At 38.2% G+C, this 15,000-nt stretch overlaps 1 protein-coding gene across 1 annotated transcript in view; it reads right to left on the bottom strand.

Moving 5' to 3' along the window:
- Positions 1-15,000, bottom strand: part of LOC133644894 (LIM domain-binding protein 2-like) — a 443,135-nt gene that overhangs the window by 159,658 nt on the left and 268,477 nt on the right. The window lies entirely within an intron of this gene.

Raw genomic sequence — 15,000 nt, 5'->3', positions numbered from 1 at the left:
ACGTATCCTCGCTCATCCATGCAGACTGGACACTGGCCGAGAGTAAGTGGACGGCCGAGGGTGGAGTTGGCTCTCTTGGTTGCTTTGTTGGGTCTGCTCCTGTCTCTAGCCATGCTCTCCCCCCCCCCCCCCCCCCCCACACCAGCAGTCGATGGCGTGGAGCACCGCAGAGGCCACCAAAGTGTACATGTTTTTTGTTGTTGTTGTTTTACTTTTGTAGCGGTGTGTAGAAGTGGCTGCTTGCATCAGCTCTGCTCTTTTAATGTCTTTAATGTCTTTTGTCTTCTTTGATTTTGCCCTCTTACAAACTGGTGACCATAAGTGAGGGTGGAAACGTAGACTGACTGCAAAATCGAGAGAATCGCCTTCTGACTCAGGTCCCTCTTCACCACAACAGACCGGTACAGTGACTGCATCACTGCCGACGCTAGACCGTGTTGACCTCATGTTCCATTCTTCCCCCACTAGTGAAGAAGACTTGAACTCCTCCACTTGAGGCAAAACTTCGTCCACCCTTTTCCGACTGAGAACCATGGCCTCAGACTTGGAGGTGCTGACCCTCATCGCAGCAGTTTCACACTCGGCTGCAAACCGCCCCAGTCAACGCCAAAGTTCCCAGCCTGATGAAGCCAACAGGATCGCATCATCTACAAAAAGCAGAGATGCAATCCTCTGACCACCAAACTAGAAACCCTCCACACCCTGACTGTGCCTAGAAATGATGCCCGTGAAGTTAATTAACAGGACCGGTGACAAACGGCAGCCCTGGCGAAGTCCAACATCCACTGGGAACATGTCTGACTTACTACCCGAAATGCGAACTAGACTCTTGGGACCAAATGGTTCGTAGCAACGGACCCTGGACCCTGTACTCCTGGAGCACCCCCCGTAGTACACTGCAAGGGATCAAATGCCTTCTCCAAATCCAAATCCACAAAAGACATGTGGACTGGTTGAGCAAACTCCCATCCATATTTTTGATATTTTGCAATATCATTCCATTCATCCATCTTCTTCTGTTTATCCGAGGTGGGGTCAACTTAAGCAGGAAAGCCCAGACTTCCCTCTCCCCAGCCACTTTGTCCAGCTCCTCCCGGGGGATCCCTAGGTGTTCCCTGACCAGCTGGGAGACATAGTCTCCCAAACGTGTTCCCCATGGCCTCCTACCGGTCGGACGTGCCCTAAACACCTCCCCAGAGGGGCGTTCGAATGCCCGAACCACCTCACCTGGCTCCTCTCCATGTGGAGGAGCAGCGGCTTTACTTTGAGCTCCTCCCGGATGACAGATCTTCTCACCCTATCTCTAAGGGAGAGCCTCGCCACCCGGCGGAGGAAACCCATTTCGGCCGCTAATACCCGTGATCTTGTCCTTTCGGTCATAAACCAAAGCTCACGACCTAGGTGAGATTGGGAATGTAGATCGACCGGTAAATTGAGAGCTTTTCCTTCCGGCTCACTGCAGACGCCGCACTGAAGTAATATGAAAATATAATTATTTTGATACCAATGTTCTGTTTTACCCTGCAATATTGTTCAGTGCAACCGAATTCAACTTTTTCTTTTTTAACTCTGTCAATGAAATAACAGAAACGTCGGAAATTGCCCTTAAGTCAATTGATCCCGAACAGCTGGTTTTTAAGTTAGAGCAGGGGTGTCCAAACTTTTTCAACTGAGGGCCGCACACGGAAAAATTAAAGCCTGCGGGGGCCATTTTGATAGTTTTCATTTTCAAATCATAACAAAATATATGGATTTGGGGTTTTTTTTCCCTTTAGGGCTCCCGGGGACCATAAAGGGTCTAAGTCATTAAAATGTTAAAAACAAGTCAAATCTTTTTCTTATTTTTTTTATTTAACGCTTACAGTCAATCTCTACAGCAGTGTTTCCCACACATTCATTTATTTGTGGCGGCCCGCCACGAAAGAATTACGTCCGCCACAAATAAAAAAATAAAAAATAAAAAATGTATTTATTTATTTATTGTCCTGTCCAGCTTCCTAGGCAAATCATATAGTTGATGTAGATGCCCATATCGGCTGTTCAGATTTACTTTACAAAAGAGAAGTGTAGGATACTTCTCTTGTTGCCTTATTTGTATTTGACTTTATTAAATGTATTTATATTAGAAACACAACATGTGTATATAACAAAGGGTGCAATGTCTGCAGGCAGTAGGAAACACATGGTTAAGTGTAGGGAGTAAAACTGATGGCAGTCTAAAGTTCAAGATTTTTGGACCTCTTTGTTCAGTGGATCAGATGTTTGATGAAGCTCTGTGTCTATTTACCACCACTATTGTTTTCTGTTTATTTGTTACTGACTGTGGCAGGACACCTCTGCCTCTGTTTCACTTTATGTTGCTGGTAAATAATATGGTTGTAGTAGTAGGCTAAAGTCAAATTATTTAGTATGCACTAATTAAAGGGGCAGAGCTTTAAGAGACATTTTAGCTTTTATATTTTATAAGATGTATTTTTTGTAAGAACCACAATTAATAAATATATTTTAGTGAATAACTTATTGTTCAAATCTGTATATAAATATGTACATAAAGTGTTGTAATTATATTGTAAAATGGATGGATGGATGGATGGACGTTTAAAACAAAACTGTTATTATTAATTAGTAAGTATACATTTTTTGAGCCTTTTTAGAGAAAATCATATCATTGTAGTAAATTATGCAAATTGCTCGATGATGTCATGGTGACCACGCCCATAGCCACGCCCCCATCGCCACAGGTATCTTGGCAGTTTATGGGTAACACTGTACAGTATATCAACTTCAGGTTTATATAACATTTAAAAAACCAAAAAGGTTGTATGCCTTTTCTGTCAAGACAACTTTGTTTTTTATAATAAAACTGAAATATGCAGTATTTCCCCCACTGCACAAAACCTTCAGAAAGCAATGTTTGATGTGAAGTAATTAGAGCCTTAAAAACATCAATAATGCAGGACACCATTGATATTAATTCATTGTTATTTTTGAGTAATCACAGTGAAAAGTATATAAAATCCCATTAAATATATTTAGGATCCAAAAGGTGCCCCACTCATAAAGTGATACATTTTTATTAGTTTTTTTTTACTTTCAACACTTAAGTTACGAGATCAACTTCAAATATATCTGTCAATTTTACATTTGAACTATTATTTTGTTTGTTTTACGCTCTTTTGTCAAAGAAAACGTTGATGTTTTTGTATGGCAACCACACAATACATGCAATATTTTCCACATAAAACATTTTAAAGTGAAATATTTGAAATAATTGGAGCCTTGAATAGGTCAATAAAGAAAGCTTCTGATACAGTCGACCATCAAGCTCTCCGGTCTAAACTTTGCAGAGCAGACCATTGCTTGCTTTCAATCTTACTGTCCAACAGAAGACTATCACTGAGGGTTGGTAGTATCTTGGTGCCTATCTTCAGTTCCCAGTAGGGGTTCCACAAGGCTCTATTCTGGGACCGGTATTGTTTTCTATATGTATATAAAACCCAAAAGCAGTGAAGTTGTCACGTTGTGTAAATGGTAAATAAAAAGAGAATACAATGATTTGCAAATCCTTTTCAACTTATATTCAATTGAATAGACTGCAAAGACAAGATATTTCATGTTCACACTGAGAAACGTTATTTTTTTGCTAATATTAGCTCATTTGGAATTTGATGCCTGCAACATGTTTCAAAAAAGCTGGCACAAGTGGCGAAAAAGAGTGATCAAGTTGAGGAATGCTCATCAAACACTTATTTGGAACATCCCACAGGTGAACGGGCTAATTGGGAACAGGTGGGTGCCATGATTGGGTATAAAAGCAGCTTCCATGAAATGCTCAGTCGTTCACAAACAAGGAACGGGGCGAGGGTCACCACTTTGTCAACAAAAGCCTGAGCAAATTGTTGAAGAACAACATTTCTCAACCAGCTATTGCAAGGAATTTAGGGATTTCACCATCTACGCTCCGTAATATCATCAAAAGGTTCAGAGAATCTGGAGAAATCACTGCACGTGACCTTGGATCCCTCAGGCGGTACTGCATCAAAAAGCGACATCAGTGTGTAAAGGATATCACCACATGGGCTCAGGAACACTTCAGAAACCCACTGTCAGTAACTACAGTTGGTCGCTACATCTGGAAGTGCAAGTTAAAGGCCTACTGAAAGCCACTACTACCGACCACGCAGTCTGATAGTTTATATATCAATGAGGAAATCTTAACATTATAACACATGCCAATACGGCCAGGTTAACTTATAAAGTGACATTTTAAATTTGCCGCTAAACTTCCGGTTCGAAACGCCTCTGCGGATGACGTATGCGCGTGACGTAGACCGGCGAACACGGGTATGCCTTCCACATTGAAGCCAATACGAAAAAGCTCTGTTTTCATTTCATAATTCCACAGTATTCTGGACATCTGTGTTCGTGAATCTGTTGCAATCATGTTCATTGCATTATGGAGAAGGAAGCTGAGCAAGCAAAGAAGAAAGTTGTCGGTGCGAACGTAGTCAGCAACAACAGTACACAGCCGGCGCTTCTTTGTTTACATTCCCGAAAGATGCAGTCAAGATGGAAGAACTCGGATAACAGAGACTCTAACCAGGAGGACTTTTGACTTCGATACACAGACGCCTGTAGAGAACTGGGACAACACAGACTCTTACCAGGATTACTTTGATTTGGATGACAAAGACGCAGACGTGCTACTGTGAGTATGCAGCTTTGGCTTCTAAACATTTGATCGCTTGACCGTATATGCGCAACTTTTTTTTGCGTATGTACGTAACTTTTTTAAAATATATAAGCTTTATGAACCTTGGGTTAGGTGAACGGTCTTTTGGGCTGAGTGATTGTGTGTGTTGATCAGGTGTTTGAATTGTATTGGCGTGTTCTATGGAGCTAGGAGCTAGCATAGGAGCTAGGAGCTAGCATAACAAACACGCAGGTGTTTTTATGCAGGATTAATTTGTGGCATATTAAATATAAGCCTGGTTGTGTTGTGGCTAATAGAGTATATATATGTCTTGTGTTTATTTACTGTTGTAGTCATTCCCAGCTGAATATCAGGTCACCCCCGGCTCTCACAGCATCTTCCCTATCTGAATAGCTTCAACTCCCCACTAGTCCTTCACTCTCACTTTCCTCATCCACAAATCTTTCATCCTCGCTCAAATTAATGGGGAAATTGTCGCTTTCTCGGTCCGAATCTCTCTCACTTCATGCGGCCATCATTGTAAACAATAGGGAACTTTGCGTATATGTTCAACTGACTACGTCACGCTACTTCCGGTAGGGGCAAGCCTTTTTTTTTATCAGATACCAAAAGTTGCAATCTTTATCGTCGTTGTTCTATACTAAATCCTTTCAGCAAAAATATGGCAATATCGCGAAATGATCAAGTATGACACATAGAATAGATCTGCTATCCCCGTTTAAATAAAAAAAATTCATTTCAGTAGGCCTTTAAACTCTACTATGCAAAGCCAAAGCCAACTCCCCCTACCTCTGTAGCGAGTTTGTTGTGACTAAATGTAACGTGTTTATGTTTGCATTGCAAATGAGGTTGTTTCCCTTGGACTCAGTCTGGACCCCCTCTTGTGGATCCAGCCTTTGACTGATATTTTTTTACTCTTCCCCTCTTTCCCAATATCACCTTTTTTTTTCAGGAGCGCCGTAAAAATGGCTGCCCCATCGGCGGTCTCGTCTTGTCTCCCTGTAACATATGTCTGCTCTTAGCGGGACTGTGCCGAAAATATACTTTTCAGTCCTTATGTGTCTTGTGCATGTTAAGAAGTGACAATAAATCATCTTGAATCTTGAATTTATCAACAACACCCAGAAACGCCGCCCTCTTTGCTGGGCCCGAGCTCGTCTGAGATGGGCTGATACAAAGTGTGAAAGTGTTCCGTGGTCTGACGAGTCCACATTTCAAATAGTTTTTTTTGGAAACTGTGGACGTTAAATGTAAGGGATTTGCAAATCATCGTATTCTGTTTTTATTGATAATTTACCACAACGTGACAACTTGACTGCTTTCGGGTTTTGTACAAATACACACGACGCCATGAGAGAGGTATAAGAGGACGTACTGTACAATGGCAGAGGAGTAGAGGACATAGTGTACTCCATGAGAGATAGGAGGGGGGGGGGCAAGGAAACAGGACGAGGGGAAGGTGAGGAAGGATGGAGGAAGAGAGGACGTTGGAAGCGTAACAACAGTTGAACTCATCTATTGTTTCTGAGGCCTGCTTTTGCTGTGGCACACACACACACACACACACACACACACACACACACACACACACACACACACACACACACACACACACACACACACACACACACACACACACACACACACACACACACACACACACACACACACACACACACAGAAAGGAAGCATGAGGACCAGCCCATCCTCACAGACAGCTGGTGGCGTCCGATAGCTGCTGCCTGCTTCCTGCTCAGCAAAGTTCTCACCCTCGGCACAACCTGAGTGACCAACATGCACGCTTCAGCACGCCGACTTCAAAAGTACCTCAAAATTACCCAAGGTGACATCTCGTCACACCTACACCCACATTAGGTACACCTGCTAATGTTGTGATGCTGTTGCCCCGCCCCCATCGGAAATCCCTCCCAGGTGTCTCGTCACATTCAGATTATGACAATTAAAACCACATAAGAACGTTTCTTTGTATTTCTACTAGAAGTGCTCAAAATGTTTTTCATTTATTCCGGTTCACACATAAGAGATACGTGTAGACTGCAATATGATGGCAGTCACACATAAGAGATACGTGTAGACTGCAATATGATGGCAGTCACACATAAGAGATACGCGTAGACTGCAATATGATGGCAGTCACACATTAGAGATACGTGTGGACTGCAATATGATGGCAGTCACACATAAGAGATACGTGTAGACTGCAATATGATGGCAGTCACACATAAGAGATACGTGTAGACTGCAATATGATGGCAGTCACACATAAGAGATATGTGTAGACTGCAATATGATGGCAATCACACATAAGAGATACGTGTAGACTGCAATATGATGGCAGTGACACATTAGAGATACGTGTAGACTGCAATATGATGGCAGTCACACATAAGAGATACGTGTAGACTGCAATATGATGGCAGTCACACATAAGATATACATGTAGACTGCAATATGATGGCAGTCAAACATAAGAGATACGTGTAGACTGCAATATGATGGCAGTCACACATAAGAGATATGTGTAGACTGCAATATGATGGCAGTCACACATAAGAGATACGTGTAGACTGCAATATGATGGCAGTCACACATAAGAGATATGTGTAGACTGCAATATGATGGCAGTCACACATAAGAGATACTTGTAGACTGCAATATGATGGCAGTCACACATAAAATATATGTGTAGACTGCAATATGATGGCAGTCACACAAGAGATACGTGTAGACTGCAATATGATGGCAGTCACACATTAGAGATACGTGTAGACTGCAATATGATTGCAGTCACACATAAGAGATACGTGTAGACTGCAATATGATGGCAGTCACACATAAGAGATACGTGTAGACTGCAATATGATGGCAGTCACACATAAGAGACACGTGTAGACTGCAATATGATGGCAGTCACACATAAGAGATACATGTAGACTGCAATATGATGGCAGTCACACATAAGATATACATGTAGACTGCAATATGATGGCAGTCACACATAAGAGATACATGTAGACTGCAATATGATGGCAGTCACACATAAGAGATACGTGTAGACTGCAATATGATGGCAGTCACACATAAGAGATACGTGTAGACTGCAATATGATGGCAGTCACACATTAGAGATACGTGTAGACTGCAATATGATGGCAGTCACACATAAGAGATACGTGTAGACTGCAATATGATGGCAGTCACACATTAGAGATACGTGTAGACTGCAATATGATGGCAGTCACACATAAGAGATACGTGTAGACTGCAATATGATGGCAGTCACACATAAGAGATACGTGTAGACCGCAATATGATGGCAGTCACACATAAGAGATACGTGTAGACTGCAATATGATGGCAGTCACACATAAGAGATACATGTAGACTGCAATATGATGGCAGTCACACATAACATATACATGTAGACTGCAATATGATGGCAGTCACACATAAGAGATACATGCAGACTGCAATATGATGGCAGTCACACATAACATATACATGTAGACTGCAATATGACTCAAGTAAACAACACCAACATCTTACATGTTCCATTGAAAATATAGAACATTACACACATTAAGCCTAAATCTTTTAACCAATTGTATTTCTTTTTTCAAGTAATTAAACTAAGTAGACACACAATTTACTTTCCTGGCAGAGGGAACACTAAATATTCTTCATAAGAGCCACATTGTTTTTATTTGTGTGTTTAAATATTTCTATCGTCTTCCATTTTTATTTGTAAACATTTTAGAAAGTTTTTTTTTTTTTTAAATAAATGCAAATTGGGTGATCGCTTCTCTTCACTTCCGGTTGAAAGGCAGCTCATGTACAGTATGTTCAATGCGGATACTGTACCTTACTGTACAGTCATGTCATTATATACAGTGACTTTAGATCAGGGTATGACGATTCTCAACGCGGAAAGACGTTAATGCTCTTGTTTTCATGTTAACATTTATGCTAGCTAGCAAGCTAACTTTAATCGGTCCACAATTTAATTACAGTGTGGTTATCAATCTCGTTTTTTTTTAATCATTTTAATTTAATATTGTAATACTAACCGTCGGTAGTTTTAACATTACCATTTATCGATACACCGCTAATGTCTTGTCAATTACTATGTACATTAATGTCCATTCTAAAGCTAGGATTGCATTTGATTAAAATGTAATAACGTTCTGTGGTTTTTGTAAATACACTTTAAAACAAGTTGTTGTTTCTGGGTGTTGTTGATAAATGGCTGTGACTTTGCATAGTAGAGTTTTAACTTGCACTTACAGATGTAGCGACCAACTGCAGTTACTGACAGTGGTTTTTTGAAGTGTTCCTGAGCCTATGCGGTGATATCATTTACACACCGATGTCGCATTTTTGATGCAGTACCGCCTGAGGGATCCAAGGTGTGCAATATCATGGCTTACGTGCAGTGATTTCTCCAGATTCTCTGAACCTTTTGATGATATTACGGAGCGTAGATGGTGAAATCCCTTAAATTCCTTGCAATAGCTTGGTTGAGAAATGTTGTTCTTAAACAGTTTGCTCAGGCGTTTGTTGACAAAGTGGTGACCCTCGCCCCGTTCCTTGTTTGTGAACGACTGAGCATTTCAATCATGGCACCCACCTGTTCCCAATTAGCCCGTTCACCTGTGGGATGTTCCAAATAAGTCTTTGATGAGCGTTCCCCAACTTACTCACTCTTTTTTGCCACTTGTGCCAGCTTTTTTGAAACATGTTGCAGGCATCATATTCAAAATGAGCTAATATTTGCAAAAAAATAACAAAGTTTCTGAGTGTGAACATGAAATATCTTGTCTTTGCAGTCTATTCAATTGAATATAAGTTGAAAAGATTTTGCCAATCATTGTATTTTTTATTTATTTAGCATTTACACAACGTGACAACTTCACTGCTTTTGGCTTTTGCAGATATCACAGCTGACTGCATCCCTGTCATGTCAGTAATAAATCATTTTTAAAAAAGTCCTTCCTTGCCGTCTTTCTATGATTTTGGACTATAAAACTTAGCATGAAACAGAAATTTAATTTCTTTGCCTGAGAACCGCAATTTTACTTTAATGTTTTGGGTTTTTTTTCCCCTCAAAAGCTAATTAACTTGGGAAGTAAACGCAAGAATGGAATAATAATTTAGGAGCTTTGTATCTCCTAGTGAGTAAAACGGGGAGTGACCACGCTTTTCTTCTGCGCTGCAACACAACCCGCTGCTGGGCTGTCAGAATAAAATACATAGTGTGCTCACGCCCGCACAGTCACGCACGCCGCATTAAAAAATCATCAAACGGAATCACAAAGTCTACCGGCATCAATTTCAGCTTTTATTATTGATTGGCGCCGCTCCAAAAGACTCTTTCATTAGTCCTCTGCATGGCGGGATTAGGTGATCACGGGGGAGGCAAGCTCTCTATTGATTTTCACCAAGTTCCACACACATTGACCTGGGGAGCGCAAGGTGAAAGGTCAAGCATGTAGCGCACATGACCCTTGTCACCGGACATTTTATCTTGTGGCCCGACACTTATTGGCCTTTTTCCTACTGCATGTATTCAACTTTCCATTTTGACAGAAAACAAAACATTTACTGGCAGCAATTTCATATATTTTTAAACATTATCTAATATTACATCCCAACCTTTATTTGGTTGTTAAAATCTAAATAGAACTTATATATCGGTTAACTCAGGATTCTAAAGAAAGTTATTATGGAGTGAAATTACAGCCAAAACTTCAAAAAAACACAAAAAAGGTTGTTTTTTTTACACCATACGATTTGCAAGTAAAACAATGTTTTTTTTAATTAAAAAAAATAATCGTAAGTAAAAAAAACAAAATTTTCTGCAATAAAAAAAACAATTTACGAATAAAAAAAAAACAACAATTTTCTTCAATCAAAAAAACGATTCGTAAGTAAAAAAAAAAATTCACAGGTAAGAAAAAGTTATTCAATTAAAAAAAACGATTTGCATGTACAAAAACTATTTTTTTTAATAAAAAATAAAAATAAAAAAAAGACAATTCTTCATTCAAAAACACAATTCACAAGTAAAAAAAAAAAATTGTCTTCAATTAAAAAACAAAAAGTAAATAAAAAAAAACAATTTACAGGTAAAAAAAAAGTATAAAAACTATTTTCTTCAATTAAAAAATATTTGTAATTTAAAAAAATATATTTTCTTCAATTTAAAAAAATTCACAAGTTAAAAAACGATTCATAAGTTAAAAAAAAATCACAGGTAATAAAAAAAGTTATTCAATTAAAAAACAATTTGCAAGTGCAAAAAATATTTTATTTAATAAAAAAGAAAAAGCAAAAAAAACAATTTCTTCATTTAAAAATACAATTTACAAGTAAAAATAATAATAATTTTCTTCAATTAAAAAACGATTCACAAGTAATTAAAAAAAAAAGTATAAATATTTTCTTCATTTAAAAAATATTTGTAATAAAAAAACTATGTTCTTCAATTAAAAAAATATTTTGTAATTTAAAAAAACAATTTCCTTCCCAAGTAAAATCACAAGTAAAAAATAATTTTCTTCAATAAAAAAAATATTCATAAGTAAAAAAAAATAAAAATAACACATTTCTTCAATTAAAAAATTATTCATAAGTTTAAAAAAATTATTCGGGAAAAAAAATAAAGATTCAATTAAAAAAATTATTTGCAAGTTTACAAACTTTTTTCTTCAATTAAAAATTATTCACAAGTAAAAAGAACAATTTGCAAATATAAAACAATGTTCTTCAAATAAAAAATAAAAAAATAAAACATTTTCTTCAATTAAAAAATGATTCATAATTTTAAAAAAATTAATCGGTAAAAAAAAAGTTATTCAATTAAAAAAATATTTGCAAGAATACAAACTTTTTTCTTCAATTAAAAATTATTCACAAGTAAAAAGAACAATTTGCAAATATAAAACAATGTTTTTCAAATAAAAATAACGATTCACAAGTAAAAAAAATAAAAACTATGTTCTTCAATTAAAAACATGTCTCACAAGTAAAAAAAATATACATTTTCATGCCTTGTTCCTAATAAAATGACCTTTTTACGCCAAAAGCAACCATGCAGCTGCAGAAATGAATGCATGAACTCACTCACTGGCCTTTAGATCTTAGCAAGTTTTGAATGGATAAACGACGAGGCAGGCCACAATAAATAAAGTATCGGTTCACTTTAAATGATGTGGCAGGCCACTATAAAGAAGTGGCGGTTCACTTTAAATGACGAGGTAGGACAGCTTAAATGTTGTGGCGGTTCACTTTAAATGATGAGGTAGGCCACTTTAAATGGTGTGGCGGTTCACTTTAAATGAAGTGGTGGATCACTTTAAATGATGAGGTAGGCTACCTTAATGTATGTGGCAGGCCATTTTAAATGATGTGGCGGTTCACTTTAAATGATGAGGTAGGCCATACAAAATTAAGCATCGATTCACTTTAAATGATGAGGTAAGCCAATTTAAATGAAGTGGCCGTTCACTTTAAATGATCGAGGTAGGCCACATTAAATTAAGTGGTGGTTCACTTTAAATGATGCGGCAGGCCAATGTAAATGAAGTGGCGATTCACCTTAAATGATGAGGTGGGCCACATTAAATTAAGTGGTGGTTCACTTTAAATGATGTGGCAGGCCAATTTATATGAAGTGGCGGTTCATTTTAAATGATGAGGTAAGCCAAGTTAAATGAAGTGGCGATTCACCTTAAATGATGAGGTAGGCAAATTTAAATGAAGTGGCTGTTCACCTTAAGTGATGAAGTAGGCTACTTTAAATTAAGTGGTGATTCACTTTAAATGATGAGGTAGGCCAAATTAAATGATGTGGCAGTTCACTTTAAATGATGAAGTAGGCTACTTTAAATTAAGTGATGATTCACTTTAAATGATGAGGTAGGCCAAATTAATTGAAGTGGCGGTTCACTTTAAATGATGAGGTAGGCCAATTTAAATGATGTGGCAGTTCACTTTAAATGATGAAGTAGGCTACTTTATATTAAGTGATGATTCACTTTAAATGATGAGGTAGGCCAAATTAACTGAAGTGGCAGTTCACGTCAAATGATGAGGTAGGCCACTTTAAATGAAGTGGTAGGCCACTTTAAATGAAGTGGCAGTTCACTTTAAATTAAGTATCAGTTCACTTTAAATGATGAGGTGTGCCACTTTAAAATAAGTGGTGGTTCACTTTAAATTAAGTGGCAGGTTCACTTTAAATGATGTGACAGGCCACTTTAATTGAAGTGACGGTTCACTTTAAATGACGAGGAAGGCCAATTCAAATGATGTGGCGGTTCAGTTTAAATGATGAGGTAGTCCTCTTTAAATGATGTGGCAGTTCACTTTAAATGATGAGTTAGGCCAATTTAAATTAAGTATCGGTTCACTTTAAATAATGAGGTGGGCCAATTTAAATGACATGGTGGTTCACTTTAAATTAAGTGGCAGGTTCACTTTAAATGATGTGGCCGTTCACTTTAAATGATGAGGTAGGCCACATTAAAATAAGTGGCAGTTCACGTCGAATGATGAGGTAGGCCAAATTTAAATGATGTGGCAGTTCACTTTAAACGATGAGTTAGGCCACATTAAATTAAGTATCGGTTCACTTTAAATGATGAGGTGGGCCAAATTAAATGAAGTGGCGGTTCACTTTAAATGATGAAGTAGGCTACTTTAAATTAAGTGATGATTCACTTTAAATGATGAGGTAGGCCAAATTAATTGAAGTGGCGGTTCACTTTAAATGATGAGGTAGGCCACTTTAAATGAAGAGGCAGTTCATGTCAAATGATGAGGTAGGTCAATTTAAATTAAGTGGCAGTCCACTTTAAATGAAGTGGCAGGCCAATTTAAATGAAGTGGCAGGCCACATTAAATGAAGTGGCAGTTCACTTTAAATGATGAGTTAGGCCATTTTAAATTAAGTATCAGTTCACTTTAAATGATGAGGTGTGCCACTTTAAAATAAGTGGTGGTTCACTTTAAATTAAGTGGCAGGTTCACTTTAAATGATGAGGTAGTCCTCTTTAAATGATATGGCAGTTCATTTTAAATGATGAGTTAGGCCACTTTAAATTAAGTATCGGTTCACTTTAAATAATGAGGTAGGCCGCTTTAAATGATATGGTGGTTCACTTTAAATTAAGTGGCAGGTTCACTTCAAATGAAGTGACGGTTCACTTTAAATTATGAGGTAGGCCAATTTAAATGTTGTGGCGGTTCAGTTTAAATGATTAGGTAGGCCACTTTAAAATAAGTGGCAGTTCACGTCAAATGATGAGGTAGGCCCAATTTAAATGATGTGGCAGTTCACTTTAATTGATGAGTTAGGCCACTTCAAATTAAGTATCGGTTCACTTTAAATGATAAGTTGGGCCAAATTAAATGAAGTGGCGGTTCACTTTAAATGATGACGTAGGCCACTTTAAATGAAGTGGCGGTTCAGTTTAAATGACGAGGTAGTGGTGGTTCACTTTGAATGACATGGTACGCCAACTTAAATGTAATGGAGGTTCGCTTCAAATGATGAGGTAGGCCACCTTAAATGACAAATCTGTCTGGAACTGCAAAAGTAAAAAGCCATATGTAAGTGTTGTAATAAAGGCAACACATGAAGTAAGTGTCTCAGAAGGTGAGATAACTCCTGGAAATGACTGACTTAAAACTGCCAAAGGTATAAAGATGTGTGTGTCCAACTTAAAGGAAACGTCTTCTTCAAATGGATTTATTACAATCTTTTGCTGTGGTCTGGAACAACATGGCACACAAACAACGATGAGAAATGTGACATACAGATAATGTGTCATGAATAAATGAAATACACAGAGGACATAAGTCAAGGAAATTAAATATAGCTACAAACGAGGCATATAATGAGCCATGTTAGCATGAATTATTAGCACTCCACGCAAGTCAACAACAACATCAACCTCTGTGCATCCACGCACAGTATAAAACATTTGGTGGACACAACGAGACAAAGAAGGCGTGGCATAAAACAGCTCTTTCTGTGGCAGCCTTGGAGAAAGTGGTACGTGTAAACAAACTATGGTGAGTTCAAGGACAGTCCAAAGGATGGCGGCGTAGAACAGAACCCACACAAGTAAATGTTGAAAGGTACATCAGTTCTATTTCTGTTAAACCCCCGCTCAGGATATTCCCATCCAATCCGGCGCGGTGGCTGCGAGGACGAGGCTCAGCTGTCAATCAGCAGCCAGGCTGCGTCTCCACTCTGCAGC

The sequence above is a fragment of the Entelurus aequoreus genome, linkage group LG28, assembly GCF_033978785.1.
Source record: "Entelurus aequoreus isolate RoL-2023_Sb linkage group LG28, RoL_Eaeq_v1.1, whole genome shotgun sequence".
NCBI classification, from domain to species: Eukaryota; Metazoa; Chordata; class Actinopteri; order Syngnathiformes; family Syngnathidae; genus Entelurus; species Entelurus aequoreus.
This window is presented reverse-complemented; position numbering and strand designations above follow the sequence as displayed.